Genomic DNA, 14,414 nt, shown 5'->3' on the forward strand with positions numbered 1-14,414 from the left:
CAAATGGATAGATCCATGTAAAATAGTTGCTGCAGGGGAAATTATGGTGTGGGCAGAGATCTGTGGAAAAATGTGCCATTGGCCAGTTTGCCATCCCTGGTACTTTAACCGTAACTGCAGAGCGTTACTCACAAATGTTAGAACAACTCATTCTTTCCTCAGTGTCGGCCCCAGGTGGTAGTTTTCTCCTTATTTTACAAACATGGCGGTGTGCCCCCTTATTATGGACTGCAGGTTCGTCAGGACCTGGGTGAACAATTTCCTGATCGATGAATTGATCGACGCGGCCCAGTGAAATGTCCTGCCAGATGACCTGATTTATCGCCATTGGACTTTTACCTGTGGTGTCACCTAAAGGTATATGGGGAAGAGATTAGTGATCTGTATCATTTTTAACATACAAACTGTATGTGTACAAATCACATCTGAGATACAACTCCGTGTTCATATAACTTAGGAGATACGTCTGCAAATATGTTTAATGCAACACGGCCAACACATTTTGCACGAGATAATAGAGTTTCATTTGTTTATAACTTCGAATTTATTACAACTATGTTAAATCTGATTAAAAACATTGAGTTCCTCTTAAAATTCTAACTCTGTTTCATATATAACATGACCCGTTCCCATTTAGACTTTTTGAGCGAGATTCAAAATGGCGAACAGTAAGATGGCGGTTGTTCATCTGACACGTACAATAAAGGTTCCTCTTAGGCCTAACGCGTCCATGAAATTACCAATTCCGGTTATCTACACTCGCTTTCATTTTATAAGGCGTGGTAAGGGACTTTTGACTCACCCTGTAGAATGTTTCTTAAAAGAGCATTTTTCAAATGAATGTTTAACAATGGGGGAGGTGGGGTGATTCAAGTCTGTTTTTAAAATCTTTGGTACGTAATATGTAAACGGACACTGAAAATAAAAGATATGCGGCAGGAAGTACTTCCTATGTTCTGTTTTCTCGAAATGCTATCCCAGAAGATTTATGGACTCAGATTTTTTTTTTTTTTTTTTTTTTTTTTTAAATCGCAGAGTTTCAAGCGAATGCATAACAAGAATTCAAACATTGGAGGTGTTGGTCAAAATATTAACCCTTCAAGTACATTCAGGCTTGTGTTTGGTGTCAACGATATTTTTAAACTATGCAAAATGTATACGTACAGAGGACAACAACAAACAGTCGCTGAAACGTAAAGGGATGGACAAATCAAAGTGCTGAAGTGAGTTCAAGGTAGTATTTTATTAAGTAAATTGTTCCTTAGAAATCACAAAAAAATTTCTTGTAAGCTCTGAGCTATTTATATAAGATACCGTACTATCTTGTATGATTGCAACTTTTATCAGTGCCATGTTCAGTGTACATTCAAACTATGTATTGACCATGACACGCATTCATACATTTGTTTCATTGGGATACGAGTTTGTATTAACAATGGGTGTGTAACTTAATAGGGAATCCTAACCATATCTATTCCTATCTCGGTTGACCATAATTTCAACAGCTAAAAGTGTGACAAAAAAAAAAAAAAAGCTTATTTTGGAATAAACTGTAAATAATTTCACAGTAAAACGGTACTACAAAACGAAAATGTGAAGCAAAAAGTGTTTATTGGTAGTTGGAAACATAATGAAGTAGTTTTACGTGTGAACATTTACAATAAAATGTGGCTAAATGATGAGCGTACGCTTCTTTGGCGCAGGAGACTCGTTTTTAATTCTCGGTGGGAGCTCGTGTAGTTCGGATTCCACGTTAAGCTTTAGGTCCACGTTTCGATGCTGAAAAGGACGCTAAAATTCTAATTCAATCAAACAATAAAGTAAACCGTAATTATGGTGTTTTATAGTGATAAAAATTAAAGGATCCAGCAGTAAATCGGACAATTTTGCAACACTGTTTTTCCAAGGAGAGAGTTCAGTGGGGGTGAAACCAGTATTTCCTTTTGTAGCGTACTGAAAAGTATTTAATCGCAGTGGAGCAATGAATGGGGTATATTGTGCTTTTGCTGTGAAAGCGTTGTACAAGAACGGAGACAATTACACAATCGGAAATTTCGGAAATATATGCAGTAGATAGCAATCACACTTCCACTAGCTCCTGCTATTAAGACTTGGATTCAAAACTGAGGCTACTAGTTTTGCGTTGAAGAAGAAAGGTGCTAGTGTAAAAAAATATGTGCCTATAGTTTAATATGAGATCCTTATCATACAGGGTGGCGCACGAAATTTCATACAATGAAAATATGTAATAAAATTCAAATGTGAAGGTTTAGTGTGTTCCAATTTTGGCATGTATAACGTGCATTCATTCATGGATAAACTTTTGTGAATGTCGTGCATGTGTGGTGTGGCTTTAGTTTGTTTTCAGCATTGCGAACAAAGACCGGTTGACGCTTGAGCAAAAAGTGAAAACAGTGTTGTTTTTCGCGTAAATAAAGGGTGTGGTTGCGACCCAGGAACGTTTTTGTGCTCATTTTCGTACTAGGTAGGCACCCACCAGACAAACTTTGTATAGACTATTCACAAAGTTTGAAACGGATAGCAGTGTTTTGGAAAGGAAACGACCGCGTCACACCACAGTCTGTACTCCAGAGAATACTGCCACGGTGCGAGTGGCCTTTACACGGAGCCCCGGTAAGTCAACCGGAAGAGCTTCTGTTGAGTTAGGCATTGCACGTCGTTCTTTTTAAAGAATACTACTGGATCTGCAATTATTCCCATACAAAATTACAGTGTTGTCTAAACTAACTGTGGGAAACAGGGTAGGCGAGTTCAGTCATCATATGAATATATTGCAAAACAATTTTCTCCCCGAACCCTATGCAACAGGGTTACCAATGGAAAATCAATGGTTCATGCAAGACGGAGCTCGACCTCATACAGCAAACGTTGTATTGGATTTCCTGCATGAACATTTTCAACAACGTGTGATGTCCGATTGATATCTTGAACGTTTTCCACATGGTGTACTGAGGCCGCCACAGAGTTCAAATCTTAATCCCCGTGATTAATTCTTATGGGGATATTTAAAGGAAACTGTCTACCAGAGCAAACCACGAAATCTCGTGGAACTGCGAGCAACCATCCTGACATTTTTAAGGGAATTGGAGAGAACTTAAGTCGTAGGGTTGTAAATAACTTTAATATTCGTTTCGATAAGGTGATACGCCAGAAAGATTCACGTATTGACAAGTCATTTATCAAGGATCTTATAAAATAGAGGATCTGCCCTTACAACAAAATTTTGAAGCCATACGTCACAGTTTTGCCACCCCTACTCTGCTCACTCCGCCCAATAGGATCGCAATGTTTTGAGCCAACAATCATGGCGGAAACGAAAGTAGTCAATCAGACGATGGCAGAAACGGGAGTAGCCAATCAAACGTGCCGATGCTCGGTTGTTTTTTGGCTTCATCGATTTAATAGGATGAAGATACATACGGGCAGATCATCTATTTATAAGATCCTTGTCATTTATGGTCACTAATCATGCACATTCCAAAGGATAAATCAATATTCAGTTGTATCATATATTTGGTGAGTTAAAGACTATATTAGAAAATTTTAGTGTATGACATTTTGTGCTCCAGCCTGTATCTATCGCGACTGTGAGCGTTCACGCCAGTCGGCGCGCTACCATGCTTTGTCTCTCGGACTATGAACGCAGCACATGGAGAATTTTATACAATAATCTAAACTTTCACCCATACAAAATTAAAATCGCTCATGCACACACGGTTTCGAACCATATTTCCTTTTTTCTCCTTTCGATTTACTAACCTGCAACACACGACTTAGGACTATGTTCTGAAAAGGTTTCTAAGAAATCAAGATTACGTAGTTGTCCAACATATAGAGGGAAATTTAACTTTAGCAGCATAGGAGCAATGTTGCTTCAATTGGCCAAGTTCCAATATAGACAGTTTCCATTATATATATATTAAAGACCAGTATTGGCAGGTGGCCAACTTAGAATAAGTAATGTATATCTTATGGGAAAATGCAGGTCCCATAGTAAAGAGCAAAGTAGCCAGGTGGCCAACTTAAAGAGATGACCAGGTTAACAGAATTTACTGTAATTTATACAACTTCATAATATGATTATTGATAGGATTATGAACTCATGTCTCCTTTACAATCTAAAATATGAAACGTAATGCTGACTCAGAAACATATAGGAGAAGGGGATAAGCATAAGAATGTTGAAATTTACGAGAAAAAATATGCATATTGCAACATTACCATCATGCATTTAACATTTTTGTCGCCCCGGGCCATTAGAAAACGCTGCCCCTCACTACCAATGTTTGTCGCCAAATTTCTGTAATTTCTGGACATGAAATGTGGAAAACAAACTAGTCCGACAAAATTTGCGGCTTCGGCCCATAGCCCTTGTTGGTCCATGCGTAAATGCGGATATGTGTGATGATAGAAAGTTATTGCGATGAACAAACACACATTTGTGAAATTGGTGCGTAGAAGGATAGAAAATACAGTGGAGTCCCGCTAATCCGAACTAATTGGGACCGATCCCTGTTCGGATTACGTGAATGTTCGGATTAGCCGAGCGGTTTGAAGCGGGTGAACGGGTCTACTGTGTTGTAATACATAGTATATAATACTTCAAAATACGTTTTCTGACTACAGTATATGTACTGTACTGGAAAAATGTTACAAGTGTTCGAAAAACTTGATGGCTTTATTTTTTTCACGTACAGTAGTTACAAATCTTTCCGTTAGGGGTATTAATATCTCTGTGTAGTTCACTCTGTAGCGGTCGGCAGTTTGTCAGCTGTTATCTCCGTGCGAGCATTGTTTCCTCTGTTTTGAGCATTTGCACATTACAGTGCGGTACAGTACAGTATTTATTCTACTGCATTACTGTATTTCACTCATACTAAACCTATAAGTTTCAATATTGTACAGTACGTACTGTATTCTATTTAAGAATTTATGTAATTGTCGTAATGTGGCTTAAAGTCTAAAAACTGTATTTAACGAAAGCATGGGCGCCCGCAGGATATTTTCCAAGGGGGGGCAAGACACACACAATTGCTAGAATGAAACGCAACAAAACAAAACTTTGATTTTTAAAATATACTATTGTCACCAGAAGAGCCTATAAATTTTAACCTTTTTCGAAAATCCAGGGAGGGGCAATTGCCCCCTATTGCCCTCCTCTGTGGGCGGCCATGAACGAAAGTTTGCTTTGTTTTCTACGAAAACATGCATCCATTTTCATCCTTTTAGTTATTAATTTCCAGAAGCTGCGTATTTTCGTCACAAAAATTCCTCCCGAACCTGTTCGGATTACCGCGACTCCACTGTATAGTTAAATAACTTTGCTTTTCTATACTTTAGTGTACCATTGTGGTACTAGTTTTTAAAGCCTATTCTATATAACTTACAATGTAATTGAAAGTGCAAATAATGACCAACTTTTATTATACCACTTTTATTACATCATAAAGTACAGGTTGCATTTATGTCGCACCGGTTTCATGACATGTCCCTTATATGTGTAGGAAGAAAGAGTACGCATATGGTTAGGGTGAGGACACGCGTGCGTAATCTTGCCTCATGAATAACACGTCGCTTACAATAACTTAAATATCATGCAAGGAAGTTCATAACTAAACTATTATAAATAGAATACAAACATTCAGACGAATTTTAAAGCTTCACAACCTGTTTCAGATAGTTTGTGGTTTTAATTCTGTTTTCTCAAGTTTATTATAAGGCTACAAGCGTTGGAAATGGCGCGTTCTTGTTTAGCGCAAAGTGTTATTGTTTCATAAAATTCAAATACCTTCTGCGATGTAGATTTTTAGCTGTTTGTTGAATCGATTCTTGAAACCGAGTGTGAAAATGATTTCAGTTCCGTTCCGTTCCGTTCAAGAATATTTTCCTTCAGTTGCAAAATGTACGTAAGTCTCGTAAAGTTCAAGCCCTGTTCATCAAAGAATACGATCAGTCCAAGGCCATCGACGTCACATTCTCCATCAATTACAATAACGTCTTCACCATCAGCCATACGTTCTTCATGTGTCAAACCCAAACCAACTGGCGGAAAGTCTGAAATACTATCAACATCATTTTTTAAGCAAAAATTGCCTCTGAAATGGAATCATTCACAGGCTACCAAACATCATGCCAAACGGGAGCACATTAAATATGTACAGCGAAAATTGCAAGTGAAAAGTGCTTTCAATAGTGTAAAGAAGAAAAATGATAACATCTTTTACTAGTATCCATGCAGTGGCACCTATAGTGATTCTCCAACAGAAGATTGGATTAAATATAACAAGTGCAAAATTTGGTGGCATGAGGAGTGTACATTTTACGAAGGAATTGGCAATTTAATTTGTGACCTGTGAAAAATATTCGTAGTGCGTGCTTTTCCCGCTTCACATTCGTCCTGTTGCCTCACATTCAGGGGGAATGTACGCAGTTTTTTTTCTTTTCCGTAGTGCCGCATAGTAACTATTTTACATACATGCATGTGGTGCAAATATTTTCTGTTATAAAATTAACAGTTTTAAATGCAAGTAAAACTTTGTTGATGTCATTATTTTCAACATTAGACTAATTTGATGAAAATTTGAATACTCTTGCCCTGACGTCATGAGTCACCCTTACGGGAAAATCCCTCACTCTGGATTTTAGAATTTCGTTCACTTTTATGATTATTCTTTTTGGTACCTTGAAGTTCCCTTGGAGGGTTTGACCCCACCTTAAATATTATCGTTCCCTTTTACAGGTAAGATGATTACCAGCTTTCTTACCCTGATAGAGTGCAGAAGTCCCCTGGGTGGCTCACCTTAAAGAAGATGTGAAGTACAGACCCACCTTAAACGTTCTTGTGTTTAGTCTTGGAATGGGGTTGTCTGTCATAGCGCAAAGGTACATGAACGAGCCCTTGGCAAAGGTCAAAGGTAAGGACTAATTTCGTTCCCTTGGATGGCTAAAAATCGAAAACGGGGGTAAATTTTGAGGATTAATCTCGAACCAGAGTGTTTAGTATGTCTCTGAAAGGATACATTTATTCTCTAACAATGGTGAAAGTGGGGTGCATTCTTGTCGTTCGTAGATTAACTAAAGAGATGATACTTTGCTTTAATATGATTGGTTCATTGTAAGAACTCTTACGAAACATTTTGTGAGTTTGAGCGATTTTTTAAACGCTCAGCGTTTTGTTGTTCACTAAGTGCTTCGTTGATGGAAACAGTGTTACCAGATTTTTAAAATCTAAACAGCTCCGATTCTTTTCGAGACGGTTCCACTGAGTGCAAGAATTTTCGAACGAAAAAAATTAATTTTAAAAATTAAAGACTTTTCGAACCAAAACAGTTAAAATTTTCAAAACTAAAAAATTTTCGAACCGAAAAAAAGAAAATTTTAAAAACAAAACTTCCGAATCAAAAAATTAAAATTTTCAAAAAGATTTTTGAACCAAAAAATTTGAAACAAATTTTTAAAACAATTTCAAAAAAAATTTCCGAAGTAAAATTTTCAAAACAAAAAAAAAATGAAAAAAAAAATCAGAGAAAACTTTTCGAAATACGTTTTCGAACTAAAATTTTAAACCAAGTTTTTGGGAAAACTAAAAATTCCTAAATCAAAGTTTTCTCGAACTAAATTTTCAAACCAATTTTTTTCGAACTAAACCTAATTTTAAGAAACAAAAGTTTCGAACGAAAAGATTTATATTAAATCTAAATTTTTCAAATCAAACTTTTTCTCGAACTAAACGTAAAATTTTCAAACTAAAAATTAAAAACCAAATTTTGGAAATCAAAATTCTTCAATTAATTTTCGACCGAAATATTTTCAAACTAATCCTTTAAGCCCAATGTTGGAAAACTATAACACTTTTAAACTTAAATTTTCCACCTCAAATTCTCAAACCAAATTTTCAAGATTAACATTATTTTAAAACGAGTGTTCGGGATTTCAAGAAATGATAAAACATATTTTTTTTCAACTTGTTGTATTTTAGCGAAAGGTATTTGCACTTCTTATAAAATTTTATTAACATGATAAGTGGATAATCTAGGTCAAGGAATACATTGAACGTGTCATCCTCGAATCGTGCAGACGTATTCTGTAAATATCAATAAGAGAGAGAAATAAAACTTACTCGTAAAAGATGGATGTGTAGCACTCTGCTTAGTTCTCTCCTCTTCTGGGTATGAGATGTCTGCATTTCTTCCGCTGATGGAGTTGCTGCTTATGGTCTCCTCTGGGTACGGGGTGTCTGTATTTTTTCTTCCGCTGATGATACAAACTATTTAAATTCCTCAATTTCCAAATTTTAAGGGATGGGCCAAGGCACCCCTCTCAAAATTTTAAAGGGTGCATCAATGTACTCATAATAGGGAATGGACTCCTGTATATACCTATATAACTATATAAGACAATTAAACCTCATCAAAGGGGATAAATTACGTGAAAAATCTCCGAAATTTGAATTTTTCGCAATTTTTTACCCATAAAAGGGATACGAGGTGGACCCCCCATACTAATAGAGGTACATACCCTGGTCCTAGGCTATCATAGCCAATTTTTAAATTAGGCAATTTCCAAAATTTAAGAGGGATGGTCCTATGTACCCCTGCCAAAATTTAGGGGATGGGCCAATATACCCCTGTCAAAATCTAGAGGTGATCCTAGGTACCCCTCGGTCATTGACCCCGGGCCATGACATTGACCTTTGACCTATGACGTCACAAAAAATTTTGATGACTTGGCGAGATATAGGGTTAAAGTTACGTATCTTCCTATTTCTGAATATACGGTTACGATTAAAGTTGTTTCTTGTCAGGGAAAATATTATTGGAAGTATTTTGAGAATCTTGTGGGAAATCTTCTATTATTATATTGCCACTACTTGTGTAAAAGGAAATATACATTATTTTAAGAATAGTAAAATAATTCAATTTTTATTTCAGTGGTAGAAAAACTGTAGACTCTATCTTTACAGAAATGAAATCGAAGACTTTTTATTTTGTCTCAAATATTTCTGGAGTTCTTTTTTTGAATTCGGAAAGAGTCCTGAGTTGTTATATCTTTGGAAAGTTTATTGTCAAGTATAATACCTGCGTGTTTAGGCTTTTTCCATATAACACTGCTGTATATTTTACAAAGAGAAGTTTTGTTTGTTTCTTTATCACGTTATTCTTCTTCTTGCGTGAGAACACCCTCTACGTATTTCTCTACAAATATTAGTAAATTTATGATAAACTGGTATAAGAATATTTTTGTAACAGTATATTAATATTCTTTATTCACGATTTTTTTCTCTCGCTGTAATTTAGTTTAAATTTTTTATCACTGTTTTAGTTTTCACATCAGTTTGTTTGTCTAGGCTTCTAACACAAAATCCTTGCTGTCCTTCGGCTGCATCCAATGATCAATCAGTGATGCCAGCTCTTGGGGAAAATACCATTTCGAGGAATTTTTGACATTAACTATATATATTGTCGCAATTGACAACAAATATGGGATTTTTCATTAACAATATGAAAATTCCGTATGAATGAAAAGTAGACCAATGACTCCTCAATAATTCTGAAATCAATGTTAATTTACAAATTTTGTTATCCGAAAATGCATGCTAGTGAAGAAGTAGCACGTGATTCTCTAAAAGCAAGCTCCAAGGAATGTAAATTGTACTCTGATTTAAAAACAAAAATACCAAGAATATAACTAACGAAAAAGAAAAATGCAAGATGAGAAACAACCAGCTTCGAAAACGTTCTACACAAAACGACTGGAAAATAAATTTCTTCTAGTATCTTTACGCTTATTACAATAAGATGACTACAAGAAATAATGTAAATCTGCCGACAACTGTTTTCGCCAACATTTTCAACTATCTTTTTAAATTAAATAGTTATTCATCAACTTCTTGATAAACGCAGATTGAAATTTACGATTAGTTTACTCATATATTGAGGAAAATGTATGGCATGTAATAATTTCAGTTTTCATTTTTCCTTAATTTTGTAATGAGTATAACGTGAGAAAATCAAGAGCAAATTGGGAATTTTACCTCTTGAGATGGGATATTATAATGTTTCAGATTGGCATCACTGTGAACAATCACAGTTAATAGTTAACCCTAACGGAAATAGTACGAGAGAACCGTAGCTATTTGCACTTAGTATCCTCTTTGGATGCTAAAAAAAAAAAAAAAAAAAAAAAAAAACAAACAAAAAAAAAACGCTTGACTGCGGACAAAAATTACATGCAATCCATTCTCAGTTCAACTCATCTTTTGTTTCTTTTCCTGCTAGGCTGCTACCCAAGCTCTATTTCGTCCCTCCCTCTCGTCACCAACTGTTACAAAGCTAGCTAAAAGAAAAAAAAATCCTGCAATGTATTGTCTCGGAAGATGTCCAATTGTTATTCCACGAAGAAAGCTAGTGGCGTCATTACCCAGTAGCAGGATTCTCTCCTTGGAGCTTTTTTTCTTCTTCTGTTGTTTTCACCAGAGTCTCCTACAAGTCCAGAAGATGAAACTCCAGTGGCAAGGGAGAAGACAATGAATTATTACCGACAATCTTTATTTTGCTTGGGTTTTTAACTAGGGAATTTAAGAACAGGACTTGCTTACATTGGATTACTGTTGCTGCTAGAAAGAAAATATTTCATTAAATGTAAGCTATGGTATTTTTGGATTCTTCTAATTTAACTAAAACAAAAGACTTTTAAAAAGTTATATATGACGTTAATTATGTCATAGATAATATTACTTTTTCAGTTTTTAACGATTATTCCTTTTACACAAAAACGAATATAATAATAAGAAAAACTAACTCACAAGACCATTAAATGTTTTCTGGATAACGCTGTTTAAATCTTAAAAAATTACGAGTCAATGTATTGTGCTGCCAAAATGTCTTGAGCCGTGGTAAAAATGCGAACTAACGCTCACATCCTCACACACCCACGCGTTGAGCGAATAAGGGTTCAGCTGTTGCTAAGCGAGAGAAAGCGAGTGGAATTCCTTCAGCCGATAGCAGCGCTTGCAACGGAAGACTAGGGATCAAGTCAATGTAGCATATCTATAACTTTCTTCATACCAACCTACGGTAAAATTGCGGAGCCTAATGCAATGGAAAACATGCAATAATAATAATAATAATATCGGTTATGCTCATTGTCGAATTAAACGCAGTTTTTGCGTTGCGTTGACGCAAACCGTTACATAAGCCCCAAGGCCAATAATGTGTACAAGAGTCAGAGGAAAAGTATACTTTGTACGGTGGCCTTGCAGTTAATTGTTTCACGTGGTATAATACACAGTATCTTGCGGAAGAAGCTGCTGTATCATAAATTGTGTGCATAATGGGTCTAAGTTGCCATTCGTTCCGGAATCGAGATCTGCGTCCCGGTGTCCCGAAAATATTTCTTGGAACGCTTAAATGTCCCGGATTTCAGCGAAGATGAAACGAAGGGAATATTATAGTTTGTTTTTTTCACAGGATTAAGTATATAATTATGCTTTTCAATTCTGAGTGTAGCAATTCAGAACTTGAAAAAAAAAAAAAAAAACGAATTCATAAAACGTGGATTTAATTAAGTTCACGATTTAATTACTTTGACATTAAACGAAGCATTCGTTTCATTGGGCAGGGAGAAAAGGTTTTACTACTCAATCTTATGGTAATTTTTAATACTCTGTTTCAATCTGCATCTTACTTCTGAAATATTTTAATCAATAATCCCTGACCGATATTTTTGGTAATTTTCTGTTGACCATTTAAGAAGAAAAATATAGTGTTTTAATTAATACAACTGAACAGACAACAATTTGAAAATATTGGAGTATTTTTTTTTTTAAATAGAAACTTATGAGATGAGTGAAATGTTTTTTTTTTAAACATTTTTCCTTACCAGGGGAGGGGGTAAATCATTTGCTTACGTTTGCTTAACTAGGGACGAGAAGGTCTACTAAAATTACTAAAAATGTGATTATGTAATACTTGAACAACTCTATCTAATGGAATAAAGTAAATAAGTATATAACACTTCGTTTGATTTTAAGCATTTCAAAGATTCTCTTAATTTAGTAGCGCCCCGGTTTTCCATTTTTGAAATATGGCAACCCTAAATGGGTCCCACATGTTCTTACCACAGATCAAAAGTATCTCCGCATGTGTGAGTGTCCGCAGCATCTGTGTCCATATACAGAAGATTGTGATTTTTTTCTTCTGCGCATTGTGGAAGGAAACAAGACATGCTGTCACCATTTCGAACCATCAACCAAAGCATCAACCATGCAATGGAGGCATCTGTCAACGCCAAAAGAAAGAAAAAAAAAAAATAATGAAACAACCATTCGTCGGCAAACTTACGTTTACAGCAGTTTTCGACAATCAAGGACCATTGTCGTTAGAGTACACGAAATTTGGCATCACAGCGAATGAAGAACGCTACATCGCGGTTCTCAACAAATTGCATGGAGTCATACGAAGGAAACGTCCCGGAATGTTGACGTTTGGTGTCGCCATTCTCCATGACAATACTCGTCCGCATGTAGCTTCACCCACCCAACAGCCTGGATTTCACTTGTTCGGGACGTTTAATAAAATTCTCAAGAGGAAAGTGTTTCACAGAGATAATGTAGTGATGGAATTGTGCTTTCTTTAGCACATATTTTCTGTTTCCCGTGTTGGCATATTTTCGTTTTCTATCACAAAGAGGTTTCATTTGAACATGTTCTGTAAATAACTAAATAACCATAATATATTAATAAAAACACAATGGTGTATTACGCAACTGATTTATTTGTGTAAACGGTAAAATTTGTAATTAATTTCGTTGTTTACAACTGACATCAGCTAGTGTTGTCAGAGGTCCTTCTTTAATGTGGAACTTCGTGTATGTGCGTAAGTTCTTTTCTACAAAAGAAAAGCATAAAGTAAACCTAATCAAGCTTCTGTGAGAGTAGTCCTGTTCATGCTTGAAGTCGTTTTGCGATGAATAGGCATATACAAAGTTTTTTTTTTTTTTTTTAACATGAGGTTAAATATTGAACGATCCGACTGGCTGCTGACTTAATTGTTAAATATGATCAAAGTAACTTTAAAATATAAAAGAATACTCAAAAAAGCTTTAACATTAACCCACAAACGCCCAAGACCAGTTTTATTCGTTAGCAACTGCATTGAACAATACCGTGTTGCATCGAAAACCTGAGAAGAAAACTGAACGAAATTCGTACAACAAGAGAACGGGTAGTGTGCCTGAAGTGGAACAACGGGCTTCTGGCTAAATGAATGATATAGCCCATGTAACGTAGTGAAAAATAAGTGGGTCACTGGTGGCACAAGGGGCGTTTGTGGGTATAGGCTTTACCATTCATTTAGCCAAACCCCCGTTGTTCCACTTCAGGCACACTACCCGTTCTCTTGTTGTACGAATTTCGTTCAGTTTTCTTCTCAGGTTTTCGATGTAACACGGTATTGTTCAATGCAGTTGCTAACGAATAAAACTGGTCTTGGGCGTTTGTGGGTTAATATGTTTATACTACACAGTTTTGCTTCACTACAGAGGTTCAGTACTTTATGTATAGTTTCCGTATCGAATCTAATTACTACGTCTACAGAGGTGCAAGTGAAGTCACACCGGCATAAAGTTTTTTTTTTTCGGTATAACTATTGTCACGTACCGCGCAGGAAGCACGAACGAACAATTTTTTAACTTTTAAGTTTTAAATACATTTTGTGATAATAAATGACTGACAACGAACGAAAGCCAGTAAGCAACTGAATAAAACCTGATCCCGCATGCTAACACCCAGCCTTTAGATAAATGACTATTAAAGTGGTATTTAATAACTAAACAAAAGGTTAAAAAAAAAAAAAAAAAAAACTTTTCTTAACTTCACTTCACTTCACTTCAAAGCGATCAAGGATCAGACCTTTTCTGGAGCATGGAACTGGAGACAATAGTGCAAGTCATTTTCCTTTTTCTCCGATCTCTGAGCTGTGAATTGGGTAGCTAAAAATCGGTATCCCGTGAGGGGATAATATATTCACTTGTGTCCACTATACTATTTGTTAATTTTGTAACTGCAACCGTTAATAAATCAAATTTCATTTAAATTAAATTTATTATTTAACAACCAAAGACAACAGGCTAAAACATTATATATACCAAAAGAAATCGACCAATTTTTAAAAGATCGGAACAATATGAATGACGAGTCATTGGATGGCCCACATTGGTCGTTTTGTATTGGTCTGCACTTTAAAACTTGGTTGTTACCTTTGTTCAACCCTCTTTGAAATAAACAACTGCACATCGCGTCGCCAGTGACAACGACGTGAACAGTAATGTTCCTAAACATAACTCGAAAACTCACTAAAAACCTTAATTTTAATAGAAATAATGCTAATTTAGTC

This window comes from Thermobia domestica, chromosome 11 (assembly GCF_964235325.1).
Source record: "Thermobia domestica chromosome 11, izTheDome1.hap1.1, whole genome shotgun sequence".
Lineage (NCBI taxonomy): Eukaryota > Metazoa > Arthropoda > Insecta > Zygentoma > Lepismatidae > Thermobia > Thermobia domestica.